This window comes from Podarcis bocagei, assembly GCF_964188305.1.
Source record: "Podarcis bocagei genome assembly, chromosome: 9".
NCBI classification, from domain to species: domain Eukaryota; kingdom Metazoa; phylum Chordata; class Lepidosauria; order Squamata; family Lacertidae; genus Podarcis; species Podarcis bocagei.
In genome coordinates, this window is record NC_138134.1 from 2,612,813 (window position 1) to 2,635,504 (window position 22,692).

General features: G+C 41.6%; 1 long non-coding RNA gene across 1 annotated transcript; it reads right to left on the reverse strand.

Moving 5' to 3' along the window:
• Nucleotides 1-19,841: 19,841 nt before the first annotated feature.
• LOC308594678 lies at nt 19,842-22,541 on the reverse strand. Its single transcript, XR_014011553.1, has 2 exons — nt 21,102-22,541; nt 19,842-20,664 (listed from the first exon to the last, which is right to left on the reverse strand). It is a non-coding gene; the product is annotated as an uncharacterized lncRNA (long non-coding RNA).
• Between the last annotated feature and the right edge of the window lie 151 nt (nt 22,542-22,692).

Here is a 22,692-nt window from a genome sequence, read left to right on the forward strand (position 1 = left end):
CCCTTTGCCAAAAAGTTTTTATGTATTTACACCTCCACCACATGTGAATGTAAGTCATCCTGGCATCCCCTCCAACATAACGCCAAATATTCCTTCTTTAATTGATTTAATGGTGTGCAGTACCATCTCCATACTAACTTAGAGTAATTTTCTTTTCTCCACCCAATCCTTTATTTTAAGTCTTTTCTTCTTTTTCGCTTTTTCAATTTCCTTTTTTCAATTTACTGGGAAATCTTCTATCACTACCACCAGAGTTAGTGGGGAATTTACTGGTACCAAATTTCCTTTATATTTCGCCCATATCTCAATAATGTTTCTTAATAAGGGATTTTCAATATTCTGCCACCATTGCCTGTTTGGTTTGATAAAAAATATATTCACTAACTTCTCCCTCATTTCCTGTGTACCACTCTCACTCTCCTTGTTATATTATCCCATCTATAATATATCTTAACTGATTTGCTATATAATATAACTTTATGTTGGGGAGACCCAGTCCACCTATTTTTGGGGTTTATTAATTCTGGGTTTATTACCCCAGTTAAAAAATCTTTTGATCATATTTTGCCAACCCTTTAGCTCTATGTCCGATATCTTAATTGATAACATTTTAAATGAAAAAAAATATTCTAGACAAAATTTTCATTTAAATTATCACTATTCTTCCAAACCATGAAAGCTTAATTTTCTTATATTCCTCTAGCTTTTCTTTAATTTCACTCCTTAATTTTTCTCTTGTTCTAAATTTTCTAAGTTTCTTGTTCTATTTATTCCCAAATACTTTATTACATTTCTTGGTTTTATATCTATTTTTTTCCTTCAAAATTTTTCATTTTTCATCTTCGTCATAATTAAATATAATCATCTCTGATTTGAATCAATTAATTCTCAACACTGTTATTTCTCCCCCCAAAAATCCAAATGCGTTTCTATTACCTGCATATTTTCCAATGGATTTTTTTTGTTTGTTAGCAAGGTGTCATCTGAAAATAAGCTTATTTTCTCCTTTCCTTTATTGCTTATTCCTTTGATATTTCCATCTTCTCTAATTACATTGGCCGGAGTCTCAATGAACAATACAAATAAAATTGGGGAAAGGGGGCATCCTTTGTTGTTTGTTCTGTTATACCATCATTCACTATGAAATATGCCTTGTTCATCAAGTATAATTGATTTCTTAATGCTTTAAATAGTTCTGCAAATCCTAAACTTTAAATGCCGGCCATTCTATACAGTCAAAAGCCTTAAAGATAGCCAATGCTACTATACCAACTTTCAATTTATTTCTTCTTCTTATATCTATTTTATTCAACACTTTTCCTATTAAACTAGACATCTGTCTTCCTGCTACAAAACCGCATTGGTTTTTATTTATATATTTATACATGAAATTATTCATACTTTTCCCCATTATTAAGGTCAATATTTTACCATCTTGATTTATTAGAGAAATTGGCCTATACAATCCTGGGTCCTTCAAATCTTTTCCTGGTTTTGGCATCAAGCTAATTATTGATTGTTCCCACAATGGTGAGATCCTCTCACCCTCTATTACTGAATTATATACTCCTTCAATTTAGGAACCATTTAAAAAAAAACAACCTTATAATATTCCGTTCCCAATCCATCTGTTCCTGGGACTTTACCCCCTTTTAGTTTCCCTATAACTTCCTCTATTTCTTTTTCTGAAATTGGTTGTTCCATAACCTCTCTATCCCTACTTTCTAGCTTTATCTTCCAGTGTTTCTTGATATATTATTTCAGCTTCCCCATAGTATTGTTAACTGCTGAATATAACTCTTGATAAAACTCCTGAAATACTCTCAACTTATCTTTCATCAGATTGTGAATATTACCCATTTTATCTTTTATTAGGCTAATTGAATTCATTACTTTTTTTACTGTACTGCTCTAGCCAGCAATTTAGAATTTTTATTACTATGTTCAACAAATTCTCTTTTCAAGAATATCAAATCTCTCTGCACTTTTTCCATATCTTTATTTTCTCCTTCCTTTTTGCCCGTAATTGTGCATAACTTATTTTATCGTTATAATTAATATATTGATTTTCCAATGTCCTAATTTCTTCCTATAACTTTTTCATCTCTTCTTGTTGTTGTTTTTACAATTTACCGGATTCCCTAATACCAATTCCTCTCACCGCCAATTTCATTGTATCCCCTATTATTTCTTGAGTACTTTGCCCCTTCTCATTAATCTCACATATGTCTAATGTTTCTTTCCCTTATTTACTGTTTGACTATTGACTGTTCTTCCAGTTCTACCACCCTACCTCACAGGGTTGTGGTGGGGTTTAGCTGGGTAGGGGGAGTTCCATATACACCACATCAAACTCCCAGGAGAAAAAGTTGGGATATAAATGAAAACAATAATTGTTATTACTTTTATAAAGTGTTCTCATCCCTCTCCTCACAACAACCCTGTGAGGTAGATTCAGCTGGGAGGTAGTGACTGGCCCAATCAAGGCTGCCCAGTTAGCTTTATAGCAGAACTGGGATTTGAACCTGTGGTCTCCCTTGTCCTAGTCCAACACTTTTAACACTACAGCAAGCTGGGTCTCTGGCTTCCAGCCGTTGAATAACAGCAAAATGAAGTGGACATTGGTGCAAAAGCAGCTGTGTTGAACTCAGTTCAGTTCCCATTCTGCAAAACAAATGAAGGGGCTCAGAATGCACTCAGAAGCACCCTGTTATTCAATACTGAATACGTCTTTTGTATCCTGCTCTGGTTGGTAGCACTTAAGCTTCTAGTAAAACAAGGAAACGAAGCAGATCCAACGAGCCTAAAGTCTGCCCACACCTGTGCTAGGTGCTTTCAGGAAGCCCACAAACAAGATGAGAGCAATAAGTTCCCCCCCCCATTTCTTTCCCCAGCCCCAAGCAACTGGTATTCAGAGACAGACTGCCTCTGCAGATGGAGGTTCTGTTCCTAGCTGAGATGATTAAGAGCTCTGGATAGACTCTGTCTAGGAACAAAAGCAGCTGCCTTTTCACAGAGTCAGATTATTGATTTATTTAGCTCAGCAGACGGAGTACACTCAGTGGCAGAGGTTCTCCAGGGTTTCAAATGGGGGTCTTTGAAACCCTGGAGAACCTCTGCCACTCAGTGTCTTCCCACTCCTACTTGCAGGTGCCTGCGACTGAACCTGGGACCATCTGCATGCAAAATTCCTAATGGAATTTCTCCAGCACTGTGCTGGAATCCCAAATAATTTTGGACATGCAGTATACTAAATTGGTTAGGGTTTCACATTGAGATTTGCTAAATAAGGAATACTTTTCAGGTTAGTCCTTCTTGTCTCATCTGGTTTCAGCAGAGAGCAAGAGATGGGATGCAGAATCTATTTGACTGGCTTAGTGAAGAGATCAGCTCATTTTGGCTGTTTCCATTCTAGGCAATCATTGTAAGATGATCATGTAACTTTGGTGCCTAAATTTGCTGGTTTTCCTCCTCCATCTCTGTACATTTTTAATTTTATGCCATATCTTTTAGGTGTTAAGCCTAACACCTTAAGCAGGAGAGGGTATGACTTTATGGCCATAGAGCAGGGTCTGGGTGTGTGCTCATAACAAACAAACCAGGAATCCACCTAGAAATATATATTAGCAATGTTAGCATCGGATTAATTATGGCTCAAAGTTTTACACGATCAGTATGGTTAATTGACTAGCTTCCATTCCAAACTAAAGTGTGGTCCTTGATTAACTGATCTAGTGAAGTGAATGGGGAAAATGTTTTGAGGGGGAAGAATTCTGTGTGCTCCTCAGTTCCCCCATCTCAAAGAGGTTGTTGCAACACTCAGCAAAACAATCTCCAAAGAACCTTGCGAAGCAGTCCTGTTTAGGGAGGAATCAGCAAGTTTGGGAGAACCCCAAGATTTGTACTACCAAAAAATATTTAGGGGGGATGATGGAAGCCGAGAGGTGGGGCCAAAAACAGCACAATGAGAACAGAGCAGTCTGAGTGAGCGCAGAATGCTGACTGGCCGGAACGCTGAACAGGAGACTCTGTGCTGCAAGATTTTGCTGCAGATCTCCCTAGTTATCCCCCTAATACAGATATGTAACTGAGCTCAAAAGATTATGGTTTCTGTGAAGCCTGCTTTATGTCTTATGCTCTATACTGACTCTCTGGAATAAGAAGTTCTTTGTGGCATGCACATGGATTGCAGTATGCTAATAGGCACTAAAAGATAGACTTCATGATATAATATCTAGTGTTTCCATTTCTTCTTCCACAAGATCCCCTTAGGTCTGAGATTCCAGGTCTTTACCAAGCCAAGCCTCTTCCCCTCCAAACCACACACACACACCCCAATATAAATTTCCACGTATATACATATATAAAATTAGTAGTTTGATATTGGATACAGTTTGAAATGCTGGCAATGCTGAAATGTTTTCCATGTGGGCTGTGTTGGAAAGGTTCCTTTTTGGCTGCCCACATAAAATAAAGGTCTACAACTACGTGCATTTTGGAAATGTCATTGATGGGCTGGTCTCTGGGCCTTGCTATGTTTGACATCCTGTGGAAACCTTCTACCTAAGGACAACAGGAAAGTTTCTTCCTAAGAATCTGAGGCAGAAGCAGGACTGAGAACTAATCCTTCCCCAACAGAGGTATCCATTTCAACCACAAAAACAGTTTTTCGTGCAGGGTTTTTATAACATTTTGATAGTCACACAATAGACTAACCAAGTAGTTTATGGTTGATGGCAGGGACTCGGTACAGTTAATAGTCTGTATTTGCCATTATCTACAAACTCGTGATTTTTCAAAGGCAGAATAGAGAACAAAGTTTCTTTTGAAACTACTGTTCTTTGAATTAATCTATTCATGAGCATCTGCCATAAACAGTTGGTTACTACAACAGCTGGGAGGAGCTAGCCAGCAGAATATACCGTAACTTTGGAACCAGCTAGTGAGGGAGCCCCCTCCTCAAGCTAGAGGGAGCCTTGGCTGGCAAAGCATCAAGGCAAGTTCAGCAGATGCGTGAGTTTGGCAGCCAACTAAGAGGCCAGGACACCCCACTCTGCTCAAGAGAATCCCTTCCTCTTAATCGTGTAACAAAAACAAGCAAAGAACAATCAGGCAAGTAGAAAGCCAGCAGGGACATGGGGGCTTTCCCGTGTTTACCCCCCCCCCCAACCCTACTATATGTATGACTATCTCTTAATGGGGCAGAAGTTGTGGGTATGTATGAAATGCAATGAGCTATTGGATCTCTGGGAACGTGTTTGGTTTTTTTCCTTTGAGGCCAAGGTGATGGAACTGGAAAATTTAAGAGAGGCAAAGAAAGTGGTGGAAAAGGCCTTTAGGGATGTGGTCCCACACCCTCGATGACAGCTCCCCTGCTGTCAGGGAGAAGGAAGGTATTGAGGAAGGACAAGATCATCTTGAGATAAAGGGAGGCATTCCCTTGGAAGGGACCCATTTATTGGCAGATGACTATCTATCTTCTCATGCCAAAGATACCTCTTCTATGGGTGGGGGGACGGTGGTAGTGGGCAATTCAATTGTTAGGAAAATAGCTGTTTGTGTCTGTGCAATGCACATAAGACCACTAAGTTAATTGTGGGTTCTGCTCATAGCCTGGTGCTGGGGAGGAGACAGTTGCTTTGGTGCACCAATTATATGGGGAAATGTAGCTGTAAGATCCTGGAAGCCAAATTTAGGGTGCAACATAGGGTGCTGAAAACCAGGACCTCGAAGGTAGCTTTCTCTGAGATGCTACTTATTTCACACTTAAAGTCAGACAGGTTTGTGGTCTCATGAGATTATGGCGTTGGGAGGAGGGGTTGGGATTTGTTAAGGGCAGTCGGAATCATTCTGGGGCAGACTGGACCTTTACCAAAGAGATAGGCACCACTTGTGAGGCGATAAAGGAAAATTTGTTAAAGATGTTTTATAGATGGTATTTAACACCAAGCAAAATATTTAAAATGTATAAAACAAAATCCAAATTGTGTTGGAGGTGCAATCAAGCAGAGGGGACGCTCCTACATATGTGGTGGACCTGTGATAAAATTAAGAGCTTCTGGGATTTGGTATATGAAGAGCTGAAGAAAATATTTAAACAAACTTTTGTAAAAAACAACAACCCAGAAGCTTTTCTATTGGGAATATTAGATCCAGATATCGCTAGGGAAAACACAAAAATATTCCTGTATACAACATCAGCGGCGAGAATCCTAATTGCCAAAAATTGGAAAAACGAGTCAGCACTAACAAAAAAAGAATGGCAAGAAAAATTATTTGATTACCTTGAGTTAGCTAGAATGACAGATCCAGTTAGGGCTCAGTCTAAACAAAAATTTCAAAAGGAATGGGGAAAATATAGTGATTACAGTGGTACCTTAGCTTACGAACTTAATCCGTTCCGGAAGTCTGTTCTTAAACCAAAGCATTCTTAAACCAAGGCGTGCTTTCTCATAGCAGCAGGGGACTCAATTTACAAATGGAACACACTCGACAGGAAGTGGAACATGTTCTGCTTCCAATGCAAAGTTCACAAGCCAAAACACCTACTTCCGGGTTTGCAGTGTTCTTAATCCAAGTTGTTCATAAACTAAGCTGTTCTTAAACCAAGGTACTACTGTATCTTAAAAAGCAGTGCCCTCAAATTAATCCCTGGACTTGTTTTGATTAACTTTTGCAAAACAAATTAAGGTGTAAAAGTCTAAAATAGCAATAAAAGTAGGAAAAAACAAAATGAGAAGGAAACAGTTTATTAAATATGAAAGTAGACCAGTATTGAGGACAAAGGAAGTCAATTAGAAGAAAACAAGAAGTGAAATATGGTTATACAGTATGTTTATTATTTGAAATATGAAACATTTAAGTAAATATGAAAGTAGACCCGCATTGAGAACGAAGGAAGTCAATTAGAAGAAAACAAGAAGTGAAATATGGTTATATGTTTATTATTTGTTTAGTATTTGTATCTATATTCGTACTTGTATTTATATTTTCTTTTTAAGTTTATTCCTTTAGTGTCGTATGTGTTTGTGTTGCAACAAAAAAAAAATTATTTAAAACAACAACAGCAGCAGCAGCAACGAGATGGGGACCACTTCAACAGGGATGGAACCAGACGGTTGGTGCTTAAAATAAAAAAGGTGGCGGAGCAGCTTGTAAACTGATTGAAGGGGAGGAAGGAAGCCAGCAAGAACCGAGGAGGGTCTGGTTCATAACAAATCTCCTCCCTGGGATGTAGATGATAAAACTGATGAACATTTACATGGGAGTTGCAGAGAACTGGGCATTGTAAGTGCAGGGGACCAAAGTGCCACAAGCCTGATCTATCTGGCTATTCTTATGTTCTTAGGTTAATTACAGGAATTACTGGTCACATAGGGCTCAAGGGCTGTCACATAAGAACATGGAAGAAATGCTTTAGAAATGTACACCACAATTGCACTTTGTGATAGAAAGCATTTTCTGGCTTGCTGCTAGTTAAATCTCTCACCCACTTCATTAAGCACAGAGAGAAATTTTGCACTCTGAAACTGATGCAAACCTCCACAGCAGCCTTTCCCAGCCTGGAGGCCTCCAGATGTTTTGGACTACAACTCCCATCCACCTCTGACAGTATGGGCAATGGCCAGGGATGCTGGGAGTTGTAGTCCAAATCAGTTGGAGGGTACCAGATTGTGGAAGACTGAGCCATGGCATAGCTTATCACTAGACTCCTGATACCTGGAACTCAGCCTGCTTCCCTTTCCTTCTGGTGTAGGAGAAGGAAATGATTCTCTTCCATGCCTGTGAGCAGGGGCGTCAACTTGAATAAAATATTGGGGGTGGCAGGTAAACCCCACACTGCTTAATCGATCACATTACGTGGTGCACACACCCCATTTGGATGGCAATGTCCATCAACCGGGGGGGCAGCCCCCTCAAATATTTTTGGAGGGGGAACAAAGGGACCTCAGCCCCTAGAAGTTGGCTCCTATTCCTGTGAGACTGCTCCCTTGCAGCCAAAACCCACCAAAGGCTTCTTCCTTGTCTGTTTGCAGGAGAGATGTGAAGAAATCCACATTTACCATGTCCTGTCCACAAGTGAGAACCCACAGAGGAATGGGAGTAGCAGGTGGGTGGATCCAAACAGACTATGTTTTCCAGACACCAGGGAACCTTAACATCCTTTTCTTAAATCCCTGACCACACAGGAGTTGCCTAGGGCTGTCCCATTCAAGATGGCCAAAATCACAGAAATACAATAGTGACCCAGTGTTGAAATCATAGCTACCTACATAGCCCGTAAAAGAGCATGGATGAGATGATTGGGATTTGCCTCCCCAGTAAGACTGACCATATATCAGATGTGGACTTCCCCCTGCAAAGCTGCCATTCTCATGCCCCCACCTCAAGTAGTGACCAGGACATGGATTGGGAGGAGGAGGTACCCCAAAGTCCTGGGGAGTTCTGGGCCCTGGTGGTGCAGGTGATGAAGCTACCAGTCGTGGACCTCTGATCTTGGTGCGTCTCCTCCCCAGACAGGCCTTCAAGACAGAACATTCACAGGAGCCCCTGCACTTCTCCCCAAGGATCTCCAACCCACACCTGGCACTAATGCCAACACACCATGCTTGAAGAAAGTGAACAGCAATGATACTTAAGGCTCCTGGTCTGTGCCTTTAAACCTCTCAACCCATCTCGGCGCGGGGGAAGGGCTCTGATAGGTAGCTGGGTCAGAAAAAGATGTAAGGCAGGGGTGAGGAAAGTGTGGCCCTACAGATGTTGTTGGACTCCAGCCACAGCCAGCAAGACCAATGATCAGGGATGAGGAATTGCAGTCCAGGAACATCTGGAGGCCCATTGGTTTCCCATTCCCGAAAAAATTCTCTGTTGGGTTCCTTCCATACCTTCCTGGAGCAAGAGCCATTTGTCTTGGAGCTGTTCAAGGTGCTGCCACCCAAGATGGACCTTGGTTGTTAACTTGCCTGTCTGTCTTGGTCTGACTGCCACGGAATTTGGAAGTTGGCCTTTCTAGAAAAGATAGATCAAAAGCACACACTCTAAATCTGTTGGGCCTCTCCCCTGCCTGGGGAAGGTGGCATCCTTAAGCTAGGGATTGGGCTGGGGAAAATAGTTTTTGCAGTGTGAATTTACACAGAGAGAGTGGGTGAATTACTGAAGAATAATCATGTTGGGGTACAGTTGGTCTTGTCAGTATCTGAAGCAGGATCAGTTGTTATGCTGCCTTCTGTGGGAGTCTATCAGCTTCCTATAGGGTCTGCTTGTATATTTGTAAATGTACACCATCACTTCAAGTTATAGGTGGGGAGGGTGCCATTTTTGAAAGATCTCTTGTGTACAAAATGTCTTGGAAGTGAAAATCTAGCCCCTCGGGACTAAAGACTGCAAGCCCAGTCTCTCCTTGGTGTACTACGTTGGTATACTTGCAGGGAGCTTTTTACACAAGAGAGCATTGACAAATGTGACCTCCCACCTTTAGTGTGAAGTGGTACCACAACTGCAGAATGTTTATTTGGGGTCTGCTCATAGATTGCAAAGGGCCCACTCAACTGGTAAGTTACCTGGCACAAGTCCCTTTGAAATGAATAGGAGCCACACAGGAACAGAGTTTATTCATCCAAACTTTCTTCTGGATTGTCCCCAATGACAAATCCAGCAACAGATTAAGTCCGTTATAAAATCAAAACAAATGGAATGCAATTTATTATATACATCATGAAATATCTGCAGGAAGATAAATCCTTACGCAATAATAGTTCTGCTACTGTTGGAAAATAGTTATTAACTATTGCTTCTTCATTCAGCTGTACTTATTGGGATTTTTTTTTTTGGGGGGGAGACTTTATTTCTCTCTGAAGGAGATTGTAATATTTTACTTGGCGGGAATGGTATCTCTTAGGACTTTGTGGGAGCAAAAAGAGTGTAGGTGTAAAGATACAAAGACTCAACAGCATCACAGAAAAGGGAATGTTTGCCTTTGGGCAGGGCTTGCCTTAAAAGGGCTGCAGTTTCTTTATTTTATTTTCCTGGAGAAACAATTTTCATATGTTGTGGGACTGTGCACAGATACTGAAAATAGATAATTAATGAGATAATTGGATACTGCCTGTTACCTCCTGTCCAATGGGATTATCTTATGGCTAATTATGGACAGATTGTGATTAATGTGATTATGGATGGGATATTAATCTGATTCTGGATTGATCTAGTTATGTTTTAGTCTGCTCCAAATGGTTAATTGGATCTTAGATAATAGAAACGCAGCTTGAAACAGGTTTTGCCACATCACTTGATGGAGGGGGGGTTAACTGGTTGGGCTTGTGAGCGATACATTATTTACAAACATCGAGGAAGCTGTTCATTGAGAGAATATCATTGTTCATTTGGTTTCCAAGATCCTCTGAAATAAAAATCAATAACTATTTTTAAAGCCTCCTTGATGAAAGCAGTGCATATAATACACAAACAAACGGGAAGGGGTTAAAGGAGTTGCCTGCCCACTGCCTGCACTGCCTGACTGCGACGAAGTACTCCAGCCGAGTCATGTGTACCTTCAAAAGGCATATACTAGGGCAAAGTATGCATAAAATGCATTTATTGAAAATAACACACACTAGTGCATTATATACTAAAGAAACTATTTTGCAAAAGTATCTATAATTTCCTATATTAGGAAAAATTGCTGACAAAAACATGTATATTAGGGTGGGAATGTGCCAAAATGCTGCTGAATTTTCATGACAACTTCTTTTTAAAAAATCACAAACTGATAAGGAAATGTAGAGAACTAAAGATTGGAAAAACCAAAAACTGCCTGAAACAAAAATTAACATATTCTCCCATCCATAGTTCCTGCCATGCAAAATTCAGAGGTCTTCTCACACACCTCTCTCTATCCTCCTTCCTGGAAAGAGAGATTCATTATCACAGTTCAAGAAGGCACATTCCAGCAAGGCAAAAATACTCAAAGAAAGGTGTGCCCTGCGGGAGGGGGTGTGCCCTGGGAACACTCCTGAGGGCCAAATAGAGAGGCCTGGAGGGCCACATTTGATCCCTGGGCTCAAGAACCCCCATTCCTGATCTAGTCCAACTCCTTGCTCAATGCAGAAAATCTCCACCAGATTATTGTCCATCTTGAGGAGGCAGAGGCTCTCGGCAAAGGTCCATAGTTCCATTGTCAACCTGCTAATACAATAAAGACATTTATTGTAACGTTCAACCAAAATCTCCCCTCCTGTAACTTAAGTGCATGAGATATTGGCCTGTTTCATCTGGAGCAGCAACAGAGAACAAGACATTGCCCTCTTCCATATGATAGCCGTGTATAAACTTATGCATGACAATTTTTTTCTTTTTCTTTTGGTATTACTATTTTACTGAAAAGGTTTCAATTATAAAGAAATAAAGTGATACAAAGAAACAGAAAATAAAAATAAAAAGCACAAAAATGTGTAGAAAAAAATAATATATGAATATATACGAAAACTACCCTAACCCATGGGAAAGCAGGTGGCGCTGTGGGTTAAACCACAGAGCCTAGGACTTGTTGATCAGAGGGTCGGCGGTTCGAATCCCCGCGATGGGGTGAGCTCCCGTTGCTCAGTCCCTGCTCCTGCCAACCTAGCAGTTCGAAAGCATATCAAAGTGCAAGTAGATAAATAGGTACCGCTCTGGCGGGAAAGTAAATGGCGTTTCAGTGTGCTGCTCTGGTTCACCAGAAGTGGCTTAGTCATGCTGGCCACATGACCCGGAAGCTGTACGCCGGCTCCCTTGGCTAATAAAGTGAGATGAGCGCCGCAACCCCCGTCGGCCACGACTGGACCTAATGGTCAGGGGTCCCTTTACCTTTTACCCTAACCCATACATTCTTTTTGATATTATTATACTAATAGCCTACTACATTTTGTATAAACTCATTCCAAATATTGTCATATTTATCCAAACAAAACAGTCCATTCATAAGTTGACTGTTATCATATTGTTGATCCATTTATCAAAGGAGATCATAGCTTATGCATGGCATCGAGAAAGTGGACTGATAAAAGTTTTTCTTCCTTTCTCATAGCCCTAGAGCCTATGGGCACCCAGCAAAACTGAATGTTGAAAGATTCAGAACAGACAAAGCAAAGCACCGCTAGGGTTGCCATAAGTCCTCTTTTTCCAGGACACGTCCTCTTTTTCATGATGAGAGTGGCCATAGAGATCCATAGTTTAAAGTAGAAGTTGGCAAATGCGTCCTCTTTTTTTACTCTTCAAAATATGACAACCCTACATAAACTATGGAACATATTCCCACAAATTGCAGGGGTGGTCATCAGCTTTGAAGGCTTTAAAAGAGGATTAGACAAATTCATGGAGGAGGAGGAGGCTAGCAGTGGCTCTGCTCTGCCTCCACAGGAGGCGGCAGCATTTCTTCTGAATCCCAGTTGCTGGAAACTGCAGGATGGGAGAGTGCCGTTGCTCCAGGTCCTGCTTTCAGGCTTCCCATGGTTCATCTGGTTGGCCAAGATGAACCTGCGGACTGAGGGGTCTTCGGCCCTCCAATAAAATATTTCAGGGAGCCCCCACCCAAGTTGATGGGGATTGCCATTCAAATGATGTGTGTGCACCCTGTCATGTGATCAATTTTGTGGGTTGGGCGGGACTTACCTGGGCCCCCCTAATATTTTATTCAAGTTGGCACCTGTGCCAGCCACTGTGAGGACAGGATGCTAGACTAGATGAGCCACTGGCCTCAGGTGAGTGATGGGGAATGTTTTATAGTCTAGGTGTCATGGGCCAGGGGTCAGCTTCACCTGCTGAAGAGGGAGTGACTCCACCTGCAGCTGATTACAACCTTCAAGGACATGGAGGAGAAGGCACTGAGGAGAACCAGCTGGCTCCAGCCTTCTTAAACAGAGCTCTCAGCAGCAGTCAGATGCTGGAAAGAATGCCTGTGGTTCCCAACCCTACCTTGCTGCTTCCTGCTCTCTGTTGGGACCCTTGGCTTCGTTATCACCGGATTCCCTGACTGCTGGGTTGCCTGACTACATGGATTGCTGTTTGCTTGACCCTCAGAACGGACATGACTTTGTACGCTGACTCTGCCAAGTGTATCTCAGAGACTCTTCTTTTGGTTTGGCCTCGCACTCCACAAGCTCTGTGCATTGTTACTTGGCAATGGGACTATGGCATTGAGGGCCACATTTTGTTCTGCACAACCTTCCGCATGTGAGTGGTGGGCAGGGCTAGAGGCAAAATGGGTGGAGCAACAAATGTGAGTTTCACCTTTCTTTAGCAGGCATGTTTCTACTCATCCCCCTTTCTCCATCTGGGCAACCAAGAGGCATTACTTGAGTTGAAGGACACATTCCATTCACTTCAAAACATTTAAGGAGACTTGGTGAGATGTGGTCCTGGCAGAGTGGTGTGTAGTGCTGGGAGAGTGCCAAAGGTCTGAGGTTCCCTACCACTGGCCTAAGTATAACCAGACTGAACCATTCTCATGGGGCAGTTGTGATCAAAGCTGCTTCCTGGCATTTTCTATCCATCCTTGAAAAGGATTTTACAATTACTGTCCAAATGCTGCCAATTCCACGTGGAACTCCTGGTGTTTTCCCTAGAGCTGGTATATATTAAGCAGTATATGAATATTCTCCAGTAAATAAGATCTTTTCCCACACCTCCCCACCAAATAATCATTTGCAAAGTAACAATAAAGGATGCCTTCACAATTTTTAAATTATCCAGTGGTGTGGTAAAGCAGGTTGGGATTCTTTAATCATTATTGGATTTTGGAAGATTAAGCAGGTGAATCCTTTCAATTCACTGTGGGGCTCTGCAATAAAAATGTGCTGGATAAAGGTGGGAAGGTTGCAGAAAGAAGTTGGCATGGAGAGACAGTTTATGGCACTGCTGGCATTTTTAACAATGGAACTGACACTCTAATGTATAATGGCAGTGCTGGCCTGACTTATGGCTATATGGGGAGGGACCATGGCTCAGGGGAGGGCATCTGCTTTGTTTGAAGAAGGTCCCAGGTTCCATCCTGCACTGCAGGGGATTGGACTGGATGGCCATTTAAGTCCCTTCCAACAATACAGTTTCATGATCACTGGAATCTCCAGGCAGGGCTGGGAGAGACCTCCTGTCTGAAATCCTGGGGAAGCACTGTAGACAATGCAGAAAAAACAATGTTCTGATAGTGTAAGGCAACTTCCTATGCTCTTGCATGAGTCAGGTCAGAGACCTCCCTGCCAGGGGGAAGGCAGACAAGTTTGAGGAAGCCTGGGCACAATGAACCAGTACTGGTGGCGGGTGGGTGGGTGACACTGAGATAGTAAAATCCAGTCTTACACAGCTGTAGGGAGCCTCATGTATACAGCTGCATACACAGAAAGTCATTTGCCTGTGATCAGGAACTGTGTTTTTTAATGCTAATAAATGCATGAAGAGGGAAAGCATAGGACAGAAGCAATAAAGCAAGGATCTTAGGCGCTACGTGCAGAGTGCTCCAGCTTTTGTATTGCTGATAGCAGGCTTCCTCAAACTCAGCCCTCCAAATGTTTTGAGATCATGGGAGTTGTAGGCCAAAAACATCCGGAGGGCTGAGTTTGAGGAAGCCTGGCTGATAGGAAAGGGCCATAGCTCAATAGAGGCATGCAGAGCTCCCTGGTGCAGTCTTCAACATTTACAGGTAGAGTTGGGAAAGACCTCTTACCTGAAACCCTTGAGAGCTGCTGCCAGACAGTAGTAGACAGTCATAAGCTAGAAGGACTGATGGTCTGACTCAGGATAAGGCAGCTTCCAGGGTTCTTCCTATGATATGCATGCACCGTGAAGTCCTTACGGCTGGACTTTTCAAACTAAGCATGCTGGTCGTCCAGGGGAGGCCTTGTCTGCCTTCCCCTTGGCAGGGAGGTCTCTGGTGGCCCAGGCAGCTCTCGGGAGACCTGACTCATGCAAGAGCATAGGAAGTTGCCTTACCAGGCATCCCCAAACTCGGCCCTCCAGCTGCTTTGGGACTACAATTCCCATCATCCCTAGCTAACAAGGATGATGGGAATTGTAGTCCCAAAACAGCTGGAGGGCCGAGTTTGGGGATGCCTGATTGTGCCCTTATAAGCATCTGCATTCTTTAAAACATGGGCCTTTCTTCCAAATTGATCAAATCACGACACTTCCATCCTGCCTGTAGCTAGATCATGTAATGCATCATACATTTGAAGCATGTAGCTCCTCCGCAAATCCTGGAAACTGCAGTGTGTTAAGGGTGCTTGAATCAGCTCTGTGAGGGGAAACTACAGTTCCCAAAGCAGCTCCCAATGGGGTATGTGCTTTAAATGAAGAGACTGTTGCAACATCTTAGTGATATAATCCTGGATAAGAATGTGCTTCCTCTAATTAATTACTCCTTTTTACTATAAGTTCATTACAATATCATGCTGTACTTCACAAAGCGTGCTTAAGCAACAAAGCCATAGGCTCACAAATAGTTTGCACTGGAGGTCATTAAACAACAAAAAAAGAATTTGTAATGGTTCAGATACTATGGATCATGCTGATATAATCTCTACCTTATTGCAGTTATAAGCTCCTAAAACACTAGCCATAAGTGATAAAAGACTCCCTTTGTATGTCAGGATCTAATCTGCATCAAGCCAGATTTAGTATAGATTATTCATATCCAAAGTGCTGCCATGGTTGTCAAAATTCAAAGCATAAAATCTAATACAGGAAATCTATTGTATCCTTTTAGACTGAAATCTAAAATTTAGGGCCAAGCTTATTGTTTATCTCAGGGCAGTTCACAGCATAAAATGCATAATAAAAACAAGAAAAAAACAAACCAGTAACAGATACTCAAAATAATATTGTACTTGTAAATTGTTGGAACCTGGAATCTTATGAAAAAGGCCAGGTAAAAATTGAAAATAATAGTAGTAGGAGTAATAACAACAAATTTGTTAAATCTACTCTTTAACATATATAGTTATTATTGAATTCCCTTGCCTTGCAGCTAGATGCTTAATTTTGTAAAATTGTAACACACTTTTAAATGTTATAAAACAGTATATGTTGCTTGTGCAAAGCAACAAATTTTTATCTGCATAAAAGAACTGTTTCCTGTTGGCTTTTAGGGGACATCAGAACACCATCGTTAAACTTTTATAACATTATCATCACCATTATCTCACCCTGGAGACTGGAGGAGGGCAAATGTTGTCCCTATTTTCAAAAAGGGGAAAAGAGAGGACCCAAATAATTATCGCCCAGTCAGTCTGACATCAATACCAGGGAAGATTCTGGAGCAGATCATTAAGCAAACAGTCTGTGAGCACCTAGAAAGGAATGCTGTGATCACCAATAGTCAGCATGGATTTCTGAAAAATAAGTCATGTCAGACTAACCTGATCTCGTTTTTTGACAGAATTACAAGCCTGGTAGATGAAGGGAACTCAGTGGATGTAGCCTACCTTGATTTCAGCAAGGCATTTGACAAGGTGCCCCATGATATTCTTGTAAAGAAGCTGGTAAAATGCGGTCTTGACTATGCTACCACTCAGTGGATTTGTAACTGGCTGACTGACCGAACCCAAAGGGTGCTCATCAATGGTTCCTCTTCATCCTGGAGAAGAGTGACTAGTGGGGTGCCACAGGGTTCTGTCTTGGGCCCGGTCCTATTTAACATCTTTATCAACGACTTGGATGATGGACTCAAGGGCATCCTGATCAAATTTGCAGATGACACCAAACTGGGAGGGGTGGCTAACACCCCAGAGGACAGGATCACACTTCAAAACGATCTTGACAGATTAGAGAACTGGGCAAAAACAAACAAGATGAATTTTAACAGGGAGAAATGTAAAGTATTACACTTGGGCAAAAAAAATGAGAGGCACAAATACAAGATGGGTGACACCTGGCTTGAGAGCAGTACATGTGAAAAGGATCTAGGAGTCTTGGTTGACCACAAACTTGACATGAGCCAACAGTGTGACGCGGCAGCTAAAAAAGCCAATGCAATTCTGGGCTGCATCAATAGGAGTATAGCATCTAGATCAAGGGAAGTAATAGTGCCACTGTATTCTGCTCTGGTCAGACCACACCTGGAGTACTGTGTCCAGTTCTGGGCACCACAATTCAAGAAGGACACTGACAAACTGGAACGTGTCCAGAGGAGGGCAACCAAAATGGTCAAAGGCCTGGAAACGATGCCTTATGAGGAACGGCTAAGGGAGCTGGGCATGTTTAGCCTGGAGAAGAGGAGGTTAAGGGGTGATATGATAGCCATGTTCAAATATATAAAAGGATGTCACATAGAGGAGGGAGAAAGGTTGTTTTCTGCTGCTCCAGAGAAGCGGACACGGAGCAATGGATCCAAACTACAAGAAAGAAGATTCCACCTAAACATTAGGAAGAACTTCCTGACAGTAAGAGCTGTTCGACAGTGGAATTTGCTGCCAAGGAGTGTGGTGGAGTCTCCTACTTTGGAGGTCTTTAAGCAGAGGCTTGACAACCATATGTCAGGAGTGCTCTGATGGTGTTTCCTGCTTGGCAGGGGGTGGGACTCGATGGCCCTTGTGGTCTCTTCCAACTCTATGATTCTATGATTCCCTTCTTGCAAGAAGCTGAAGGTGGTCTCACAGTTCCCCACTCTGTTTTATCCTCACCACAACCTTGTGTGGTAGGCTAGGCTGAGAGACTGCAACTTGCCCAAGGTCACCCAGTGGAGATTTGAACTCTGGTCTGCTGGGTCCTAGTCTGGTAAAGGTAAAGGGACCCCTGACCATTAGGTCCAGTCAAGACCGACTCTGGGGTTGCGGCGCTCATCTCGCTTTACTGGCCAAGGGAGCCGGCGTACAGCTTCCAGGTCATGTGGCCAGCATGACTAAGCCGCTTCTGGCAAACCAGAGCAGCACACGGAAACGCCCTTTACCTTCCCGCCGGAGTGGTGCCTATTTATCTACTTGCACTCTGACGTGCTTTCGAACTGCTAGGTTGGCAGGAGCAGGGACCAAGCAACGGGAGCTCACCCCGTGGCGGGGATTTGAACCGCCAACCTTCTGATCGACAAGTCCTAGGCTCTGTGGTTTAACCCACAGCGGACAAACAGGAATGAGAAATGGATGGAGTTGCTATGAATTAAAACAAGAGTCTTTTAGCAATTTAGAATTGTAGAGTTGGAAGGGTTCCCAAGGGTCATCTAGTCCAACCCCCTTAAATACAATAGATCCCTCAGAGGCATCTGTTAAAGTGGATTCTTGCTCAACTGCTTATGGCCATCATGTAATAATTATACTTTACAGAGTTATGCGGAAGTTGCCCTGGGTCATTTTAACCCTTTTAATAGTTCTCTCTTTCTCTCATAGAAAAGACTACGTATGATACATTGTTTAAAAATAACATATGCCTTTTACTTGGTATACTGAAACATATTTACATGAATATGTATCTGAGACTGACTAATATTTACATCCTGATTCTGAGGCACACAGCAGCTCCCACAGTTAAAACTCCCTCTCTTCAGCTGATAACAGGAAAAAACACCTGCCGGCTGTGTTGTGGCATCACAGGATTCTATTCTATAGCACCAGCCTTTTGCATAGTATTTTGGATGCACCATTCCCATAGTAAATCCCATTGAACTCAATGGGCTTCCTGGTAATTAGGCATGGATAGTAAATCTGTTAGGCTGTGTGTGCGCTCCCATTTATTCTGCATTTTGGGGTATTTCCACTGGTGGCTTGGGAAGCGGTGGGTGCATGGAGATGTTAGCCATTTCTATTTATTTCATTCAAAAAAGAAATTAAAAAAAAACACTAAAAGCAGTTTACAAAAAAAGATGTGTATCTGTCCTGTATCTAAACCACCATTTCTTGAATACTGCATTTTGGTATGTTACCGCCCCCCCAAAACCAGCTTTGATCCGAATTGAAAAACAGAATGACCTCTGTGTTTTAAGCTGGCAATGTGTACTCAGTCTCTCAGTCTTTAAGGGGACACAAGTTTTGCTAGCCCTCTGGAGCATGAATGACATCACCAGTCTTTAACAAGTGACCAAGGTTGGTCACAACAGGAGCACTACCACCATGCAAATTTATGGCAAAATATTAACAAAAATGCATGCTTGGGTTAAAAGTGGATCCTGGGTCTGAAAAGGTTCAAGATACCTACCTTGCAACCATTTGCTGGGCTTTTCATAGCTGGTGGACAAATTTACAATATATATCTCACATGATTTTTTGTTTCTCATACTTTTTTTAAAAAAATCAGAACCTGTATTTACTACTTTTTACTGCATTTAACTGTGAACAGCTTTGTTCTCCTCCTAAGTCACAGATCCATAATTGGCTCAAAGGAGCTAATTTTCTTGGCAGGCTTTCCCATATAAGGTTTAGCCTTGTTTTGTTATTTAAGGAAGGCAAAAATCCCAACCTGTTCTATTCTTCATTAACAGCTTGATAACCCCACTAAAAATTCCTTCTGCCTCATCACCCTAGAAGCTGATTTTTTATTTTTTTTTGGAAGCTTGAAGTCGGATTAAAAAGGGGTGTGTGCCACTCCTTTAATAAGTAAACACATGGTAATTAATGAAGAAAAAGGATATGAAGGGGATTCAAAGCCTCCTTACTCAACACACAGATTCACATGCAGCCTGATTCTATGCCTGCTTACTCTAAAGTAATTACAACAGATTTCAGGATCAGGATCAAGTAAATGTTGTGAGGATTGCACCTTGAGGTTGGAGAAACAAATGGTGTTGTTTTAAGAGAGTTATATTGGTTTTACCTCTTTGAAATTTATTATTTAGGGCAGGGTGTTCACAAACTGTGGTCTGGGGACCACCAGTGATTCACGAGTTTCATTTTTAAAAACATTTTTATTAAATTTCTGAAAATTTTAAAGATAAAATTCCAATACATTTTAAATAGAGATTTCTTTTCTCACTTCCCAACCCATCTTCCGTGATGTTTTCCTTGTCCCTGTTTTGCTGCACCCTGTCTTCATTCCTTTTTAATGATAATCATAACACAATAGTCTCTAATTTTTTCTGTTGCTCATAGCTCAAAACCTGGTTGTGGATTCTTTATGTTGTAATATTTCTTCAAATAATCTGAAAAGGGCTTCCATTCTTCAAAAAGGTAATCATCATTAGATGATTAGTATAGCTGTTAGCTTTGCTGATTCAGCCCAGTCTGAATCTTATCCATCCTTCTTTAGCAGCTACTTCTTCATCTTTCCATTTCTGAGCATAAGGAAGCCTAGCTGCTATAGTTACATACATAAACAAATTAACCATTCTTTTTCGGAATTTCTGTCCCCATAATCCCTAGCAGGAAAGCTTCAGGGGTTTTTTGGGTTGTGTTTTTTGGTAAACTCACTTTAAACATCTTTTTTTATCTCATTGTATATCTTATTCCAAAATACCCTTTTTTGGAAATCCACCATATATGAAAAAGGAGCACCTGCTTGCTTACACTTCCAGCAGTTATTGGAGACCTTCTTATACATTTTAGATAATTTATCTGGTGTTAAATACCATCTATACATCATTTTCATATAATTCTCTTTTAAATCATAGCAAGCAGTGAAGTTCATATCTACTGTCCACAACTTTCCTCAAGTGTTTATTTCTATATTAGGTCCTAAATCTTTGGCCGATTTTATCATTACCTATTTCACCTGTAATGTGTATGGGTTGCTCGTGCATAAGTTGCCGCCTCTCCAGGCTTTGTTGCCTTGCTAAACCTTTCAGTCTGGGCAGCCCTTCACTTTGTGGCTGCCTCAGTCGCTAGCAGAATCCGTCAGTGGGCGTTTCTTAAATCTTTTCCAACATAAAAGTTGTTTGACACCCAGTCTCCTCCTACTCTCTCTGTGCGGAAGTCTTCTGCGCAGGGAGGGCGTGGGTAGCGGAGGACCCGTGCTCTCCCCGCTGGTGTCCGGTGAAGAATCCTGGAGCCCTCTCGCCGATTCCCCCATCAGCCCCTCTATATCCCTGGTGTTGCACTGATTTGCTTCCCCATCTGCGGAGCTGCCTCTCTCCCTGCTGGGCCCTTCTCCAGCATCATTTGAGAGCCTTCCCTCCGCCTCTAGCTCCGATGTCAGTTCCCTGACATCACCATTTCAACTTTCGTCTCCCATTCTAATAATAGTTTAAACATTTTTGAAATCAGTTTTTTTCTTCCTTCAAGCAGAATCTTTTAAAAATCAGATATTTGGTCCGTAAAACCTTTTACTAAATCTTTTTTAAAATATTCATTAATTTGATGTTATTAAAACCAATTTGATCTCCATTCTCTTGTGTCTTCATATTCTTTTTCAATTTACAGAGATTTCCACACTATATCTCTATATTTACCCCACTTCTCCATCATATTTAATTTCTTTGATGCACCAGCTACTATTGGTGATAACCATAAAGGGGTTTTCCTTTCAAATAAATCTCTGTATCTAGTCCAAACTCAATATAAGCTTCTCCTTATACAATGACGCAAAAAATCCCTATTTCCTTTCACCTTGTCGTACCATAGGTAAGCATGCCACCCAAATTGTTCCCACATCCTTCTAGATCCAACAGTCTTGTATACCTTGTATTTCACTATTTCCCCTTAATTCCCTGCATAACACTTCTTGTTGTTTAGTCGTGTCTGACTCTTCGTGACCCCATGGACTAGAGCATGCCAGGCACTTCTAGCATCAAGATAAACAATAATGGTGATAGTGGGCAACCTTGTCTCGTGCCCTTTGTAATAGTGTACTTTTCTGTTACCACTCCATCCACTATTATACTTGCAATTTGTTCTGTATATATTACCTTTATCCCTCTCACAATTTTCTCCCCCCATCCCATTATATTCAATATTTCCCCCATAAAACTAAAAAAACCAAAAACATTATTGAACACCTTCTCTGCATCTAATTGCTTATCATTTCTCTTTTCAAAATATTCTACAGTATCTAATATAGTTCTAACATTGTCCTTTATTGCTCTTGTTGGGAGAAATCCAGCTTTATCTTCATGTATCTAATCCTTTAAAACTAATTTGTCTCCTAGCTAATATTACTAGTTTGTAGTCACAGTTGATCAAGGAAATGGGTCTATAGTCCAACCTGAGTTGGATCTTGATCTTGCTTTGGTATCAATGTAATATTAGCATATTTCCAGGAATCTGATTCATTACTTTTATTCAGGTGATCCACCAAGGTGTGTCTGTGGATTTGTGGCTGAAATCAGGAGACAGCATATCCATCATATTACTACTCTCTTTTTTTAGTTTACAGCAGGAGCTGAGAGTGTCCTCTATTAGGGAAGAAATTTAATTCAGTTATTATTTAAAGGTGAACCTACCTAAATCACACTTCCTGAAACAATACATGAATTGAGATAGTCATGCCCACTAATTTCAATAAGCCTACTCTGAGTAGGGGGGACACGGGTGGCACTGTGGGTTAAACCACAGAGCCTAGGACTTGCCGATCAGAAGGTTGGCGGTTCGAATCCCTGTGACAGGCTGAGCTCCCATTGCTCGGTCCCAGCTCCTGCCAACCTAGCAGTTTGAAAGCACGTCAAAGTACAAGTAGATAAATAGGTAAGGTAAGCGGTGTTTCCGTGCGCTGCTCTGGTTCGCCAGAAGCGGCTTAGTCATGCTGGCCACATGACCCAGAAGCTGTACGCCAGCTCCCTTGGCCAATAAAGCGAGATGAGCGCCG